Consider the following 20,668-nt stretch of genomic DNA (forward strand, 5'->3'; position numbering starts at 1 on the left):
CTTATCTTATTGGAATCTCGGAATCGGCTCCAACGATTTTCATAAAATTTAGTGTATATGGGGTTTCGGGGGCGATAAATCGATCTAGCTAGGAATCATTTTCAGAAAATGTCTTTTTATTCGTTTTTTATCGATAATCGATAAACTGAAAAATATGACTCTTCCTGACATATTTTTGCAACTTTGTTAGCAACTAATTGTTTTAACGATCAGCAGATGGCGTTATTAAGTAACACGAAGTCAATGAGTGTTTGCTATACCGAGCAAAGCTCGGTCATTCAGGTACTGTACGTATAATATCAACATACTACAATAATATTGTTAGTTTAAATACTCGTTCCAACTTCCAACCCATCCTGGACTTAGAATAGATTTAAACACGATATTATACTATAGAGCAGCGCTGTTCGTGGGTCTAAACGGTTTGTATCAAGCCGTCCGCAGCTGCACCTGTTCCGCATTCACCGAAACATTTCGCAAATATTATTCACTACTCGTATTTATCACCGCACGTGAAACTATTCACTCTAGGAGTCTGCGGTTTCTATTCAAGTTCTATTTTGAATATTATATATCTCACTAGCAGTGGCGGCCTCACCCATTGCGAAGCCTCGGGCGAAAGGTCTTTACGAGGCCCTTTGTCATTTTGTCATCCAAAAAATCATCTTGCGAGGCCCCTGCAAGATCAAGGCCCCGGGCCATAGCTCTGTTCGCCACATCCATTCGTGCCGAAGCATGGGAGAGTCATGCTTCGGCACGAGTGGGCCGGCTCGACCGGAGAAATACCACGTTCTCACAGAAAACCGGCGTGAAACAGCGCTTGCACTGTGTTTCACCAAGTGAGTGAGTTTACCGAAGGCCCAATCCCCTACCCTATTCCCTTCCCTACCCTCCCCTATTACCCTATTCCCTTTTAAAAGGCCGGCAACGCACCTGCAGCTCTTCTGATCCTGCGAGTGTCCATGGGCGACGGAAGTTGCTTTCCATCAGGTGACCCGTTTGCTCGTTTACCCCCTTATTTCATTAAAAAAAAAAAACAAAACACCTACTGGTTGCCTAGTCGTAACCAGTATTTTGTAAAACTAGACCAAGCCGCACTTTGGGTTTCCGTTGTAACTTTACTGCCACACTCAGAGACAAATATTTGTAATTACTTAAATGAAAAGTTTAACTCATAATGTATGGGGCTTATGTCAAAATTCTCAGTTTATTGCGCCGGTATGTCTTGCTGGATTAAATTATGAGTATTGTATTTACATACGCGTATCAATATAATATTTAATGATGTAATCTGAGTCCCCTGGCACCGCAATTCGCGATTACATACATATTATGCGAAATTAAAATCGTTCCCAGGAGACGTCGGCACGAAGCGGCCGGCCTGTTACGTCACCGGCCACTGCCCATATTGGGATGACATTTCCCACAAATATGAAATATAGCCGACAATTTGGCGCGTAAGTAATAAAAATAACCCGGAAAAATCGGGCTCTTTCTTAATAGGGTAAGCCTCAATTTCACCAACGTCTGTTAGTGTTAACAGCTTGTTAAATTGTCATGTCTTCTCTTTCATTCATAAGAAAAACGAAAGAGGTAACGTGATACTAATTCGAGCGTTAACTTTAACAGTCGTTGGTGAAATTGGGGCTAAGTATTATAACTTTTTCTGCTACGTTGCGTCCGCGCCGGTGGTCTGCTCTCATTGTTCATTATTCATGGGTAATTTTTGACGCATTCCGAAAAAGAGCACAACGTCTCTAGAGAAGTCTTGACTCCAAATTTTGTGATTTTACAGATAATTTTGTAACAACGCCTAGCTAACTAATTTTTTGTACATCAAACATTCCAACAGTACAAGTTACAACGAAAACTAGATACCCGCACCAATGCGCATAATATAAGTTACATTTTGGCAAAAACAAACATTCAATACAAAATACATCCAGACCGGCGGGGTGGGCCTCCAATTGAATTATAAAGCTATTCCGTTTTATGGATAAAATTGGGGCCTTTTATGGTTTCGGAATTAAGTTATAGATCAATTTTGATCCATTAGGTAAAATAAAAACGTTTGCAGTTTACACGCTTACAATATTAATATTATAGGTTAAGGTTCCATCACTACATTATATTATTATTATTATTTTCAATTTCAATTTCTTTATTTGCGAAATGTGTTTTAGTGAAGATGTTAATTATGGAGTATGACAATAGTACCTACCACCACATTTCCCCAATAGGGAATGCAAATGTTTAGCGTATATAGTTGTGCCGGCGTATATCTTTCTGTTAACGTAACGTATAATTAATAAGGTGTTATTTAACGGAATTTTCTGAAAATTTAAAACCACTCGTTAATTCAAACTTTTCCTAAACTTGTCAGGAAAAGTTTAAATTTAATTTTGATCTATCGATTAAAATTAGTCAAATCAGTATCCATATTTTAATTAAACAAAATAACATTTATCTTTTAACTCTTCCTTGTACCTCAACATAATATGCACTTGATTCTTTCATTATTAAAATGTTGTTTTATATAATATACTTGCCTCTTTCAAATGCTGTGTTTATTTACAAAACAAGCCAAATATTACACATCAAAGTATTATTATGTTAAGGAAATACCAGTAAATGCTTTCATCTTGGTATTTACCGACATGTCTTTTGAGTCGGTTGAATGTAAACATGACTTAATTAATACACGTTAACGTGAACGGATGTTGTTCAAATAGGGAAGTGACCTCGATATGCCTATGGGTTTGCTTGTGATTAAACAGTTTTGCTTCTGAAATTTAAATTCTATGCACACTCGGATCAAAGTTTTTTCCGGAAAAGTTGCTTTAGATAGCATAAATGAAGACCACACGGCAAAAACAATGAATTTCACCTTTTTTGTGAAACTGACTTTTTAATGCCATCTATTAGCTTTTTAGGGAAATTTTCTATTACAAATATCAGAATTGGGTAAAATCATCGTAGTCAACTGGTATATATCAATTATTTGTTTTTCCATGTTTACTGTTATTTATTATATCAATTATTTGTTTATCCATGTTTTGTTTGTCCATGGCAAGAAACGGATTCTGAACTATAACTTAAAACTTATTTAAACAAATCAAGTTTTAGAAATACAGGCAAAGCATAATATTACTTCGATCACAGTTTTCAGGAAATGCTATTGTATTCTATTGTTGCCGCAATCAGCGGTGCTCTTATGGGGCTTGAAGAAATATTATGTTGACAAAGTAATAATAAGTTGTTTCAATATATTTCACTTAAAAGAGTCTAAAATGAAAGAAATATACATTTTTTTTTCAAACTATATAAGACGGTTTTTCTCTTAATTGTACTTTTTTGACATTCCTCGTTTTTCTCGTGTGGTGTTCAAATAGAGAATTTAATCCACTTTTCTGTAAATTAGTTTCATTACACATGTAGTAAGACCCGTCGTCGTTGTGTGCTAAACGCTTGATAATTCCTTTATACCAACAAAAGTGATATTAAGACCTAAAAATCTACAAAACATTAAATTAATAAATAAGATTTTATGGCTTTTTACAAGCCACCGAAAAAACTATCCATCAAACTGTGTCGTCATGCGATTATTAGTTTGTAAGTATACTTAAGAGGATTCCACACCGCCGTTTTTCCATACAAACGCTGTCCCCTGTTTCCTCCCTGGATAATGCCGGTAGAATTATGATTTTTTTCCTGAATATCTATGGTCACTATTAGCATGTCCCTATGTTTTCTTTTTTTTCATAATTTAATTATTAAAAAAGATGAGAACGTCCAAAAACCCAAAAAAATGGCCAGATTTTCCTCTGCGTTCAAACACCCAGAAAACAAAACTGGCTAGAATATACAAAAAAAATAAAACATAGGAACACAGCTCAAGCCTTGCTTTAATTCTAAATGAAAAGATTACATATATCGGTTAAGTTTTGGAGAAGGAATCAGCGGACAACGAATCGAAGTTTTACTGTTCTTTTATTACAACTTTTGTCGTGTTGTCTCTATCGCGCTCTGCGGTGGGAGACTTGAGATTGGTGAGACAGCAATACATTTTCAAATACCTATTTTCAATTTCTCTCGCCCCTGGTGTATCCTCTTAAGTATATTGCAACTTTGCACATAAAAAGTATTTTATCTCCATAAATTTACTATCACCGACAAACTTTTGATCGAAAGGCAAGGAGCGCGGAGGCATTGCCTGTAACAGCAGGTGTCTCTGTATCGTCGCGTCAAACTTGTGGATTGATCGCGCGATCCGTCACCGCGACGTCTTACAATTTGCCCCCCTGGCCCCTCCCCGGATGTAGGAGCTAGTTTATCGGAATAACATCATGTATATAATAAAATTGCCGTGTTTCGGTGTTTTTTATTTTATATAAATGCAATTAATGTTTACGGAATTGGGCATACGCACAATTTATCGTAATTTCAGTCTCATCAGTTGTCTCTGTGCTCTGTGTTTAACGAATAGACGGCTGCGTTACCATACTGTATGATTTAAAACAAAAAATATATTAATTAAAGTATCATAATTTTTGATTGTTAGAAATGTGCGCGACATATTTCTCGTGGCGTCTTCAATTGTTCCGTTGTTTCGCTAATGTACTGTAGGTAGTAATGGCTAATAAATTACTGAAAACAGCTGATGCTTACTCTTCGGAAACAAACTGTCTGTATTTATAAGTACAGAGTAAAGACGTTTCACCTTTTAAAAACGGACAAAATTTATTCGCAATTTTGAGCCTTGGGTCGTCGTTTTTTTGAAGTTGATTTTCGTGTTATATTTGCGTGGAAATAAATGAAACTTCTCTTGAAAATACAACGACGTATATTTTAAGGAAGCATGTGTACAGAGGCGCCAGAGCAGGAAAAAGGGAAGTGTCAGCGGTCACATTAACAAAAGCGGCAAATATGTAAAACTACAGACTGTATGTTGCGTAATGCGTTCCAATTAATTATATCCTAACAATATGCGAGTTTTAAAGATTTATCAAGATACTTATTTTTACAGCCCACTAAAACAACTTTAATATAAAGGTAAGTTAATTCTAAAAGTTTGAGAGTTATTTCTTGGTTCGAGAAATATAAGTTTTATGAACCGGTTAACGCGCGCATCCTAAACACGGCATAAATATCCTTTGATTTTCTGAATCGCGTCCAAATAATTTGCAAAAATAATTCGGATCCCTCGCACACGCTCCAGCCCACCGATTTTATTGATAGCTTATTAAAAATGAAAAGTCGACATTTTGGGGCACATTTAACGAACCGACGTGCGTTTCTTTTGATTCAGATTTACGGCCGTATAACGGGGAGTAATGGTTTCAATTAAACTGGGGGGAGAAGGGGGGGGGGGAGACGAAGAGGGGGGATAGCATCAGTCGGGGCTTGTATCAAATTACCTGATTTGCGAGAGAGTGAGTAGAGGAGACAGTCGAACGAGGTAAGGAATACCTATTTTGGTAGTGTAAAATTATAGAATAGTTTTTTTAAAATGTTTTTTTTTAGTTTTTATAATTTTCATCTTTCATTGATGTAATTTATAAGAATTAAAAAACACATATTTTGAAAATCTCTGGATCGATGTAACTGAACTAGGACATAGAATGGTCTGGACTGGACGACTGAAGTAATTTATCATGTGTGTTGTAACCAAAGAATCTATATATTAATACGTGAGCCAAACACACGAATGAAATTTTGCACAGTTATAGTTTATATGGTGAAGGAGTGCATCGAGCTAATATTATTTTGAAAGTATGTTTTATCATACATTTTTTTAACAAATAAAACATTACACACACAACAACACACACACTAGGAAAAATGACAGATTTTTGAGTGACAAGCCTATACATACGAATTATACTCTTTTATTTATGGTTGAAGTCTGTTGACAACAAGGTGACAAATTGAAAATGGATTATAATTTTTTTTATTAAATTTAGATATACTATTAGACAATGCTCACACGGCCAGTCTGAGATCAGCTGAGTCCCAGAGACAAGAGTTGAAAAAAATATGACGAAGTCAATATTTTTAGTCCTAATATCGTTGTAACTAAGGTCGAATTTCGACCATTGGGCGATCTCTAGTTCTATTTATTAAATAGAAGTCTTTGGTTGTAACAACTTACTTAAAATACTTTATTTTTAAGACGTGTTTACGGAACGTCTCTCGAGTCCTCTACCTCTAGTTGAAAATGATCAGGAAAAACCTCTAAATATTATTCTCTTTTAATTTGTAGTAAGTGTAGCCTCTGTCCCCTGCTGCTCTGCGTCGGTCAGCCACGTTTATTTTCCGATTGGGTTTAAGCCGTTCGTTTGATATGTGACTGCGTGCCGTTAGATTTATACTGTAACGGGATAGCGCCAGATACCGCCTTTGAAATATTAACCCGCTGCCGAAATCAAAATGGTTTGAATACCTAATTAATCTAAGTATGTAAATAGCAATGGATTTTTAATTTTGTTAGTCCTGTTATAACTCTGGATTTTAATTACATGAGAGAGCCATGCTTCGGCACGAATGGGCCGGCTCGACCGGAGAAATACCACGTTCTCACAGAAAACCGGCGTGAAACAGCGCTTGCGCTGTATTTCGCCGAATGAGTTAGTTTACCGGAGGCCCAATCCCCTACCCTATTCCCTTCCCTACCCTCCCCTATTCCCTTCCCTTCCCTTCCCATCTCTACCCTCCCCTATTACCCTATTCCCTCTTAAAAGGCCGGCAACGCACCTCTCCTCACAGCTCTCCTGATGCTGCGAGTGTCCATGGGCGACGGAAGTTGCTTTCCATCAGGTGACCCGTTTGCTCGTTTGCCCCCTTATTTCATAAAAAAAATCGAGAACGGCTCAACCGATAGGGCTTATTTCAGTCTTGAAATATTCCTGGAAGTCGAGAGAAGGTTTATTTAAATAAGAAGGAAAGTGATACAAAACTACAAAGTTCACCGGGACATCTAGTTAGGTATGTTATAATACTAAATTAGTACTGAACGCGCAGGATGATTATGTATCTTGCGACAGAGATGCAACAGGCGTTCGACAGTTGATATTATGTAACATCTGCTGTCGAACAGTCATTTTGTAGCTGATAGTTTTGATTGACAGCAGATGTTGTACCTAGTCTCCTGTTGGATTGCTGCCGCAAGCATAGAATACATATTAGTACAACCGCAAGGTACAATCACACTACCGGTCTTTTCAATGTTGTTTATCTGCATTTTGCTCATGAAGAATTCAGGGTTCCACACATTAAGCTCGGTCGCGCACTAGCGGCCAAGCCGCGGCGGCCAGGCCACGGCGGCCATCGAGATAGATACCTTAGTATGAAACCGCCATAGACCACGCGCACCTGGCCGCGCGCTGTCAAGCGGCCACACCATACTTTCGATGGCCGCCGCGGCCTGGCCGCTAGTGCGCGCCCGGGCTAACAGTCCGCCTGCAGGCTCTGGTCAGCAGGCTGCCTGACAGTCATTGACCGTCGATATAAAATCTACAAAATCGTCCGGGGAACTGTGAGTCTGTGGTCTTTTCTGATTAACTGCCAGGCGACGGCGCGGCCTGCCGGCGAACTGTCAATGTGTGGGGCCCTTTACTTAGTACTAACGTGACGTACCTCTGACTCCCTCGTGTCAGTCAGACTAACGTCGAGTTTGTGTCAGTCAAACATGATCTCTTGCCTCCGAGGATATTCCGTAGTAAATTAACACTTCATGTGGTATAATAGGTATGGCACGAAAGTGACGATATTATGCACTTGCTAACTTATGTGGGACTTGGGACTAATAACTTGCTAACTTCTTCTAAGGGTGGTATAAATAGTCAGTACTCAAGATGCATCTCCGTTTGTCTCAAGACACGGTTCAGGCTCTATGATTGGTTGACTGTCAAAATTTGGACCAATCATAGAGCCGAATCGCGTCTTGAGACCGAGATGCATCTTGAGTACTGATTATTTATTATATTTACCGGCCTTAGAAAAAAAGATAAAAGTACTCGAAATTAATCAGTTCTTAAAATTATTTAGTTTCTCACTTTTGCGATTTCAATCCGGCAATATACAGTTTCGAGTTTACGATGCAGTCTCGATGTAATAAAAGTCCAAAACGGGATTCTCATAAAATTTTAACGCCAACGTCGTCAAACGGTATGGTCAAAATCTCTAAAATTGGTTAATTAATCTACATAGATCGAAGCTGTATAACAATTATAACGTCGAACTGTTCTAATAGGCGATCTTACTGCTTACAGCGGTTTTTCCAGACGAGACCAGGGTTTTTCGGTTTAGAGATTTTCAGTTCTCTTAGGGGTCCTATTCTCAAGCTTCGAATATCGTTTAGAATTAAGATTGCTGGTGATTTTATTCGCACTGTCTCACGCGCAATTAGTTAAATGGGCTTCGATTGAAACTCCACTCGAGGCTTGCGAATCAGGACCCTGAAAGCAGAAGCTGAAATAGACATATTAATATTAGATAGTATCGTTTCCCGTTAATTAATAATTACGCGGGAAGATATTTGTATAACCACAATCGTGGATGATTCGAATAATATTATGTGTATTTCATTAATATTAAATTATGTACAGTAGGTGTTGTTGGCTCACCACCAGCCCGTGTTGACGAACAAACTTAATGGTTAATTAGTGGTGAGTGTCCAATATTAACTTATATTCCATTCGTATATTGAATAATCCACCCGGGGAACGTTGTTTTATCACATACGTTGTGGAAATGAGCGAAGAGATGTCGTTTCAGACGTTGTTGTGATAAATCCTTCGCCAAACGATCTTAAAGGAGAATGAACTCAAAATGTCCACCACTAACGAGACCCAAAATAATTTATTATCAATTACACATAGAGTAACTTTCAGTATGAGACGAGAGATGAGACCTACGAATAATAAAAACTAAGGAAAAGTAACTCCGTCAAAAAACATGCTCCACAATACTTGTCAAAAAAGTGTACCTTAGGTACACATTTCAATATATTTGCAATATTTAGGTGACCTTGAGCGGTACTAGGCTGAAGTTACATGACAGATCAAAAGGAACCAAATTTAAAACGGTAATAGTATGGGAGTTACGATTCCTTAGTTTTTATTATTCGTAGGATGAGACAAAATAAATAAACTGTCAGTAAAAAGTTATGAACATATGAAAAATGTTTTTTTTTTGTGAAAATATTGATATTGATATTCAATCTACATCAAAACATAATAGGGAATGCCATGCAAAATTCGCAAATATACCGCATCTACACAAATGACGCCCGCAACTCCGTTGCGCGAAAATTCGTTTATCATAATATTATTATTTTTAATCACCTAGTTATTTTACACGCTGTTTAATAACGTACTGCCATAGAACATTAGAATCCCAACAAAAATCCCCGATACCAAACGCAATCCCCGCGCTGCATCTAGGTCTCCAATTACGGGGAAAATCAAAACGCGAACAATGCCGTGTGTCTGTGTGACGCGCTTGTGTGTGTGTGTGTCTGTGTATATAACGTAGGTTTTGTTCACCGAGTCATTATGTGTGCTGAGGTCACGTGTATAATCTAATAATTGCTTGCACTAGAAAATTTAATGCAATTTTTCGATGATATGAGTGAGCAAGCTGAGAATATGGAACGCAATAACAGGCAGTAATATGGAACAAATAAAACAGGTATAAATGCATGCTTTTTGAGGCTTTTTAACCCGCGACTAAAAAAGACATCCCCCGGATATATTATACACACACTTACATACAGACATACAGACACGTCAAACTTAAAACATCCATCTTTTTAGACAGGAATTTGTACAGTCGAAAACCCCAACATTAATTAAATTTCGTCCACTTTTAAGGCTTTTACGTAGCTTACACTGGTGTTATAATGACGTTAAAGCTTGAAATATTAGCAGCTCGGCAAAACCTTATATTTAATCCTAGAAGTTTGCTATTTATTTTCGTAGTCGGAGCGTAGGCTGCGGCATAAAGGCGGCGTTAAATATTCAGGCCATCACCCTGTGTAACGCGGATAATAAACTGACATCACCCTGTGTAGTGCTCATACAATATTAGTATTAGAAATATTATGGCCGCAAGGTTACGACTTACGAGGTATATAAGACGCGTTATTATACTCGCGTGGATCTAGGTTATTCTCTTTATCTAACCTAACCTAATGTGAGTATCACATGCAGACTATTTTTTCATCTATTTGGTAAAAGATGGGCCTGTGTGAGTTTCTTAAGCTGGGTTTTCTGGCTGGGTTAGTTCCCGAAGTGGCGGTTTAACGTAGTTTCAACGTTTCGAAAATTTTTGTGTAAAAATTTACAAATTTTTATGGAAATGTAAGCACTGACTTAAGGTATTATTATAGTAGCACGTAGACTCAACGCTGAAAAAGTGCATGAAAGGCAAACACAAAAGCTTTTTAGGGTTCCGTACCCAAAGGGTAAAAGTGGGACCCTATTACTAAGACTTCGTTGTCTGTCCGTCTGTCCGTCCGTCTGTTTGTCTGTCTGTCGTCGCCAGGCTGTATCTCAAGAACCGCTATAGCTAGACTTCTGAAATTATCACAGATTAAGTATATCTGTGGCCGATATAACAACAAATACTAAAAACAAAATAATATTAATATGGGTAAGGTGGGCTCCCATACAACAAACGTGATTTTTTTGGCCTTTTTTGCTCGTAATCAATAATGATAGGTAGGTAGGTACTAGGTACCTGAAATTTTCAAGTACCTAGTACCTACGTAGTGAAGGCTTTAAATATATGTGTGCTTTAATAATTAATAATATTTAAAAATAAAAAATAAATCCCATACAAAAAACTCATTTTTGGTTCTATTTTTTTCTCTATAACGGTACGGGAACCCTTCGTGCGCGAGTCCGACTCGCACTTTGCCGATTATTTAAATACAAATTTTGACTTTGACCATAGACTAAGGAAATAGTATTTACTTGCATGTGCTTTGACTTTAGCTCTGAACCATAAGAACTGCAATATAAAACTATTAAAATAGCATTAAAATTTAAATGAATATTTTTTCGTCGTAGCGGTCTTTTTATGGCATCAAAAAGTTTGCGAACAAAACATGAATTGATTTAATACATGCGAGCTTTGTTTTTAGTGCATTATAATTACATGCAGGGGCGCTTTGTTTAGGAGGACTGTTGTTTTACTATTGTTTTGTTTATAATTGTTTGAAAACAATGAAATTGCTATTTAGGGTCGTGTGCCACCGCACCCGTCTGAATAAAGTGCTTCAAAAGACCAATTAGCGATCACTGAATACCTATTGTTGTTTGTTCGAATTCCAAATATATTTCTAATCAATTAAAAGGTAAAAGCTCAATATAAATAATATAAAGTAGACCTTATTATATTAATACAGAAGTAAGGTATATAGGTAGAGTGTTCTAAGAGATGGGCTGATTTTGATCATAATTTTTTGCACAATAGAAGATAATAGGAAAAAAAATCAAAATACTTATCGTAGACCGTCACGATTGAAGTTAAGTACCTTTGACACCCCGTAGACGTGGAACGTTTGTTTCAGGTTGGTTCCAGAGCCGGTTCCGGGGTGGTTCCGGGGTGGTTCCGGGGTGGGACGGGTTCCGGCAGCACCGCAGGTCTGTAACAATGGTTGTCAATGTTTATTAAATGTACAGAGATAATGCCAATATAATGTTCCTAAATAGTGTCTAGTGTGTTAGGTATAAGTCATGGCAGTCATGTTACCATAATTATATGAAAGAGCTTTTAGTTCATCTCTTTTTTGAAATAAAAATATAATTTTCTTTATTTTAGACAAGAACTACTTTATTATCCTTAGAAGTAATTCAAATCTCTAGAAAATGGGTGAGAATAAGTTGTTCCTCCTCCATGATTTAAAAACAATTATTTATTCCAAAAGACAAAAAAAATATTGAAACTTTACTCAAAATTTCAACTGCTAAAATATGACAGACTATAATAATATTATTATTGTCATCATTAAATAGGTTAAATTAACTCTCAGCACCTTGCAGAAGATTGGCATAATATTTTGGTGCTGATTTATTGACTTAGACGAAGTATTTAGTCCGCGGTCAGTGACCTCTGACCTCTGACAGCTGATCGGTGACTGACGAGGGTCACATTTTGTGAGGAACTACGAATGACATTGCTCTGCAAACCTTTTTGTAATAAAACGAATAATTAGAGGGGGCTAAGTCGTGAACGTTAACAGTAAATACCTAACGAAAACCGGACATAGTGCCTCTTTTATATAATATTATTAATATACTTACTGCAAACGCAAATCAAAAGGAAATATTACCAAAATACTAACTCGACTACGTGAGTACTTAATTCATCGTCGTCTCATCATAGATCTGTATTCTGCCTACATTACACTCTGAATCTACTACTCAATGATAATGCAAAATGGCGCGCGTCTTCGCCTAGTAATTGAATGTTCGTATTTTAATTGAAAATAATTAACTAAGAATGCTAATACCGATGAAATGTTATTCCGTTGCATTTTGAAGTGTTACTGGAATCATTTTTGCTGTGTCTTAGTTAGGCGGTACTGGCTTAGTTCTATGTCATCTCAGTTCCGGGCTGGTACTGACTTCAAACGAATGAAAATTGAGTACGGTATTAGTTGAGGTTTGGCCGAATTTTGAAAAAGGCACTAATGATGAATAAGAATTATTTCATACTTTTTAGATCATTTTAAGAATATTGTTTTTACATCGGAAGTCGGTTTCAATTTTTTGTTATTACATGAGTGGAACCGTGCACTAAGATAGGATAGGAGTAAAGTAAAAGCGAAACTTTAATACGCTCTTAAAGATTGAAATCGTATTAGAACAAGATGAAAGCCCGCAGAGCTGCGCTTAATTATGTATCTATTAAAACTAACGTCGGATCGTATTGGACCTAACTAATGCCTGGCGAAGGCTACGGCTTCGGCTAGCTTCGGCCGAGAAAACCAAGTTTCACTTCTGACACGTCGTGTGCTCGGCACACACGCTCTTTTTATTACATGAAACATTATAAAACGTGGAATTCTCAAAAAATAAAATTTCGTAAAGATTTGAAACCTTCGGCTTTTTCGGCTTTGTCTAAAATCGACTTTTGGTCACTGCCCTTAATATTGCATAATTTCAATTTTCAATTTTTTCAATATTCAAATCAGATTTCAAAATCACTTTCCCTGAAGGCATTAAATATTTGACTTTAAAAAATTCTGAACCTCTATTTGTGTTTAAATAAAACACGAATTCAAAAGGTAATTAGTATCTTGCGTGTGTACAAAATATTAAAATATTCATTAAAACAACAAAATGTTTTACAAATGTTTGTAAAAACTTTTTAACATACACTTGTTTTTGAAGCAATTAATATTTAATTGCCCTCGAAATCTAAAATTGTATAAATGGTATAAAATCTACAAAAAATGGTTTAAATAGTACTGTGTGTAACAACTCTAAACAATAATTTCATACTAACTTTATGTTTAAGCCGGTTAAGTGATTACTGATGAATTTTGGTATGGAGATGTTATTATGTTAAGGCCCGATAAAGGAGACAGGACAGTTTTAATCGTGAAAATATTTACGGTGCCTCCGCGATTATCATATTTCTGTATTTTAATTACAATGTGAGTTTATTCCATTTGTTGAAACATAGAAAAGCGAAGGTCATGTGCCCTGTGATCCTTTCTGGGACTGTGTCTGGTGGAGAAGCGTTATTTTTCACCCCCGACGAAAAAAATAACGATGTTATTAGTTTGACGTGTCTGTCTGTATATCTGGGGCATGGTAGGATTAAAAATAGGTGAACATCAAAACAATAATTTGCAATTCAATTTAAAATTAATTCAAATTAAAATTAGCCTTTAAATTATAAAAGAGTTTGGTTTCAGGCTAGTTTTAGTTTATATTTTAATTTCTAAGTTTAATTTTTCTTCAACCTATCGTATGCAGACACTGTATGTGGGGTATAGCCTTTGTATAGCCTTTAAATCATTTTACGAGGCAACTTTGCTCCCGAGCACCGAGTCATAAGCGGCGCGGCCATTATGGGAGAGCACTCGCGCCGCCTTAAATAGAAGCACAATATTAAAATATACAGTACTCTGTCAGCGCTGCTTCTTTCACACTAGACACAATATACACACCCTAAAATATCAATCCGTTTTGTTGCAACGACCGAACTAAATATTCGGGTTTCGGACGCACACATTACCATGATCTCAGACACCTTGACTTGTTCAAACTCCAAACAATTCAGTGTAACGTCGAATACGCGTAACACGCGTAACACGTAACGTCCCTGTGGGCTGTGTTCACAAAGTCAGAATTGTAAGGCCCGGCTGTGTTACATTACTGAATGAAATTGTACTGTGAAGTCTTCACACATAGTTCTAAAGTGTTCCTTTCTGTACAAAATTATTTTCTCATCCTTCCTACACGTCGTGTAATGAATAGCGTTTCTTGAATAACGTTAACTGAGTTATGATGTAATTTAATATGTAAATATTATTTTACATTTAAAGTTCTCCTGTCGCGGTGTTTGTTGCTAAATTAGTTCCAAACGTCTGCGGTCTGGATCGATTGCGTTGAAAATTTTGTGTGCGTAAGCCCTAAGCTCAAGTCTGCGATCCCGCCAACATCAGTTTCTCATACCCGAAATAACATTGTAGAAGAAAGCAAAGGACAGTGGAAGGCACAGTCTCAACTCCTGAATCGCACCTACCGGAGTTTCGACGTTGTTAGTATTGAAAGAAGAAGTATGAAAGTATGTCTGTCTCATGTCTGTATGTTACCTTTTTAGATTTCAATGACTGATCACTGAACCGATTTAGAATAGTGTAGAGATAGTTTTTGTTGGGCAATAATACTTATACGATTCCTGTGCGATAGGTAAATTATATTTTTATAAAAAAAAAAAAATAACAACGCTGTTTTACGAAGTACAAAAATCGGCCAAGTGCGACTTGGACTCGCGCACGAAGGGTTCTGACTTCCGAACCATTATAGAGCAAAATTAGGTAAAAATGTGTTTTTTTATGGGAATTAATTAATTATTTATTTTAATTAAATTGTATTATTAAATATTAAAATATAAATACAACGGAGTATTTCGTTAACATTTCAAGTGTCTACCTATTGCCATTATTGATATCGAGCAAAAAATAGCAAAAAATTGCGTTTGTTGTATGGGATCCCCCTGAAATATTTAATTTATTTTGTTTTTAGTATTTGTTATTATAGCGGCAACAGATACACCCAATCTGTGACAATTTCAGAAATCTAGCTATAGTGGTTCTTGAGACAGACAGACGGACAGACAGACATCTAAGTCTTAGTAATAGGGTCCCGTTTTTACCCTTTGGGTACGGAACCCTAAAATTGTGAGTACTTAGCATAAACCCCTAGGCGGTGCATAAGTAACGACTTCACTGAGTGAGACTCAATAGGTCGACAGTCGACACTCCTCACCCCTCGCCCTGGTTTACTTTGCACACTACTTACGCCTCATACTTTGTGCTTCACTACTGAACAATAATATACTAAATGTATTAGTACAAAATGTTTTCAATACATCCATACTCTAATGTTGCGAAACTAGTGCGAAAGTTGGAATGGCTGTTCCGCATAAAATCCTTATGAAAAATTCGATTTCGAAATAACATACTTTGAGTCCTCGGAAAGGATATACCTACTATATCCTTTCCGAGGGGCAAAAACTATCTATCCTATATCCGATATAGGATAGATAGTTTTTGCCCTGAACCGCCTGGTTCAAGCACGATCAACTAGAACAGGCGAAATAAAGTTGCTGGCAACATTGAATATTATAAAATATCAAGCGTATTTTAAGAGATGATACGATTGAGGAATGGGACAGGAGATGCGAAGTGGGAGGGACGGCCGGACTCACGAAGCTCTTTTTCCCAAGCGCTGTTGCTGCATACAAAATAGTCAAAAAGATAGACATTACACCTTACACCACGCAGTACTGACCGGCCACGGCGAATTCGCCTTCTACTTGCACAGATTCAAGTTGAAGGAGGATCCGTCGCGTCTGTGTTGCCCTGCACCTGCTACTCGAGTGTCCAATTTTTGCTAGCAATAGATACGATACTCGTATTGAACAAAAATTACGCACATCGATAACGAGTGAGAATCTGCCATCAGTTCTTTGGATTCTTGTGTATCAAGAGTTCGGTCTACGTGCTTGAGAAGACAACTTCCTCGACAAGATCCAACGGGCTTGCTGCTACTGCAATTGCCTGAGGAGCACCCCTGCTGACTATGGAAGAGGTTAGTCAAACATAAATGCAATATCCGGAGTGTTATTTTTTTTTGAAGGTTCAATTGAGAACTTTTTGTTATCTCGCAGGCAATCTAGCTATTTACACGCTATTGCCTTTCCAAATACTTCCCATATATCTAAGTTTTCTTTTAGAAAATATTTTCATTTGTGTATTTTTTTCCTTCATACCGCCTGAGCAAGCTGAAGAATTTCTTGTAATGAATGTTAATGAAAATTAAAAAGATAAATGTTGATAAAGTTGATAAAGTTTTAAATAATATATACTGTTTATAATAAACAAAGTCTACTTTATTGAATGGAATGAAAAAAGTAATAATATTGCTTTGTAAAACCTGCATTTAATTACATTTATAAACGTAAGCAAAATGCTCTACGCGCGAGTGCTCGTGTAATTTTTGGGGCGCGACTCGGGTGCTGGCAGGTTAAGAGTTTTAGGTATCAAAAGGTAGAGCAGGCAAGAGATCATTATTAGTGAATATTGGTAGCATAATTTCTACTTTTTGAATTCGAGACTGAAAGTTTAAATGTTAATGACTAAGTTTCGTCACAGATTTTTCACTTCCGACCTTCAGATAATGTCAAGATTTTCTTACATTTAATTGCTTTTGCCCGAAGTAACTTCATTTTGTGTCGGAGCAGACGAGCCACCATTAGCCTTAGCCAATACTTTGAGATCATCGTGTAGCGGTGGCAGCGGGGCGTCACTGCTACATGATGATCTCAAAGTATTTTATTCTTTTTATTATCTGCGAAAAGGGTCCTAGACGCGATCGCGACGCGACACGACGGCTATTCGTGAAAAAACTAGACTTCTCCACGTCCTACTACTGTGTTTAAGCTGTGCAAATAAAATCATATATTAAAAATAAGTAATTAAAATGTGACACTAGTAGGTAACACCCCAACAAACATTTCAGTCGAGTAAGAAGAAATTACGCGATTCATAGTTGTCTAAACGTCGCAAAGAAGTCGTTTTATGCTGTTACCCGACATAGCGCCTCCAATAGTTATACGACTAGTTGTCGTGTAAGAACGTCGTAGAAACGTCTTTACGACTGATTTATACGACTATTACACTACATTCAGTCGTGTAACCAGTGTGGTGGTATAAGAAACGTCTATGCGACTTTTACGCTGACCTTCATCGTATTAGTGTTGCGAATACTACCTTTACACGACAATAGTATTAGAGTTTTATAAAATACTCTTACACGTCATTCAGTGAATTTGAACCCCTCTTTACGACCTTTACGTGACGGAATGTAGTATAAGAGTTAAAAAATTCACCAAAGTCTACAATCACCGCCATTCATTTGTTTCTTTGTAAAAATAATTTAACGTAGCTGTGATGGATAGAAAAAGCTGGGCTAGTGTAAAAAAGAGCGGAAACTTTAAGAGAAAAGTAAAAAAGAACTATGCATCATTCCTTTCCTCTAATTGCATCATATCGAATATAGGTACATGGCAAGCTAATTATAATACAACTGGAGATGGTTCCGTACAAAATTTTATAAGTTCTGTGCAGAGTAGTTCTGTGCAGAGTAGTTCCGTGCAGAGTAGTTCCGTGCAACTTAATTGTAATCCAAGCTCAGATAGTGCTTATTATTACAGAAATCACATTCATCGTCTGGGTAATGATCGTATATGGCAAACAAAGCGCAACTCGGACACCAGAAAAAATCAAAATTTATCATGTATTGAACAGTTTCCTTAGTTAGCATAAAATGTGCAGGGTATTCGGCACTATTGGTATAAAATCCGCAACCAAAACACCGATCAGCGCGCACAAAATGTGTAGATTTCCATGGCCATTTTAAATTCATACGTATCAATGTAATGAAATCTAATTTATTTAAAAACTTATCAATATCCATTGTATCACGATTGATTTCTTTACTCATTGATCAACTAATAACTGTATAGAAAGATTGATAAGGTTTTAGGCTCTTGTTAATAACTTAACTGAACCCTAAACTCGATTCTATCGCGGAATGTTTATGCGAATTGACACAGCGCGTGTTGTGTAGAAGTTATCTAGGAGTCTCGTTTTGCACTTTGAATCGTATAGAGGTAACTGTTTGCACTTTCTTTAAAAATACTAAATGATATATCATTTATTTTAAAAATCTCACTGGCGCATTTATTATTTACTTAAAACTAGCACGTAAAACTCGATAAAATTTATTTCCCATCAGATCAACAGCCCTTGAACTTGAGTTTCGAAGTAAACACACAACAGAATAAATAAAATGGCTGAGACTACATCCAACAATAAATTTGACAGTCAGTTTCTTCCCGACAGCATTTCATTAATTTAATATAGGTACTATCCAGTTACTTTTACAACCAAGTTTCGTACAATTACTCAATTGAATGTCGTGAAGCAGCGGTGAAAACCGCTACAACGCGACAAAAAGTGCGCTACACGACTTCTTCACGACTTCTTCACGACCACTTCCCGACAAAAAATGCCCTACATGACTTCTTTACGGCCAAAAAGTAAGTTATGCGACGGCTACAGGACTTGTATACGTCATTGAGTCGTGTAAAATGGGCCTTTTCTTGGTGATGTCGACGTTTCAGCGACGTTGTGGCAACCAGCTTATACGATCAAAAGTTAGAGTTGGCACGTTGCGGCGACCAGTCAAATGTTTGTTGGGACGTATAAGGACAGTTCCTGCCAGTGATTAAACAGAAAAACGTTACTTTGTGTCTTGTCTCAATTTATTTAAATTTACGGTCAATTCGAATGATGTCGCGGACGTCGGTGTCTCGTCTGCGCGAACCTTCCTCTTTCCCTCTTCGGGATATAATCTCATTTTGTAATTGAACAACTTTCTTCTTTCCAAGTTGGAGCAGATGCTATAAGAAGCCGAAGTATTGATTGAAATTTGAAATGAAAATTGGTAAAAAAAAGAAATTTCAACAGCTTTTTTTCAGCAGTTTCCGTATATTTTTTAATTTAAAAGTAAAATCAGAAATATTCTGTGTTTTTGGCAATTTCAAAATAGTAAATTCAAAGTCTATATTATATTTTTAATATTAAAAATCCTCATATTGCGATGTTTCTTTACCAAACTTCTATTTTCCAAAACTGGTGAACCGATTTGTTGAATTGGCCAGCATTTTTTTTTATTTTTTACTTAAAATAATGATAGCTTCAGTAAAGCGTCTACCACTTTACTGTTTCTTTCTACTGACTTGACTCTTTGACTGCATTGACCTTTATCTTAGACTTATCGATGCTAAAAAATGTTAAGTATAAAAACATTGTTTTTCCGACATTTACTTGACAATGGCCATGGTTTTATAGCCAAAGCGCCATTATAAGAAAAAACCTATCGAATTATCCTTTGTCTAAACCTTAAAGTCTTAAGGCTGTTCATGCTACAATTTTATATTCAAAAGCGTGAAGATATAGAATATTTAATTCAATCACGGTCTTGAATATAAAAGTGCTTTAACAGTGCAGTGAGAATAAAAACGTTCTCGCCGAGATGCAGTTAAGAAGTTTAAGTCCAATAGAAACAGACGGAGGACGGAGATAGAAGTAACGATCTATTTAAACTCTTCACACTCGCTAAGTGTTTTAGTTCGTGAGATCTGTAACGGGAACGCCCTCTCTCTTGACTTTTATAGCGAAGTGGCTACAATTGTATTGTCTTTGGGGAATAAAAAATCAGCCAAGTGGAAGACAAAGCTTGAAGGGTTCCGTAGCAATGACTGGGTTAGCCACTCTTAAATATATTTTATTTTGTCCTTAGTAGTTTGTTGTTCAAATACATCATATTTTATAACATTGTATATTCTCGTCGCGTCGTGTCGTGTGACGTGTCTTGACTCTTGAGAGTCAACAGTGACAGACGGACAGACAGTCAACAGAGCTCTCCCACGACTTCGGTAATCGCCTCCTATCAGGCGATCCAGTCATTTCCCATTATAACCAATCTAGTTACTTCGCCTTAACTATGTAATATATCAGTGTTCCCAACTGCAGGACCAATTACTCGACTGGCTATTACACGGGCTAGTGCGGGGGGAGGGCGGAGTAAAGGGAGGAGGGGGGTGATTAGTGTCGATGCAGCTCCGGCTAATGTTTAGTACCACTTAGCTGATTGTGTGAATAATAGCTTAAATAACTTGCTATCGAGTTTGGATGCAATTGGTCATTGCCTATTGGCCTACATTTTTCCACCTCTGCAAAATCCGTAAGCCAGGATCGACAGAAGTAAGTGACGAAAAAATTTTCATTGATATGATCTGATCCGTCAGATCTCCAGAGGGCTCCGGCCCGAATGACATGCTACAATATTGAAAAACA

Source organism: Aricia agestis, chromosome 7 (genome assembly GCF_905147365.1).
Source record: "Aricia agestis chromosome 7, ilAriAges1.1, whole genome shotgun sequence".
NCBI lineage: Eukaryota > Metazoa > Arthropoda > Insecta > Lepidoptera > Lycaenidae > Aricia > Aricia agestis.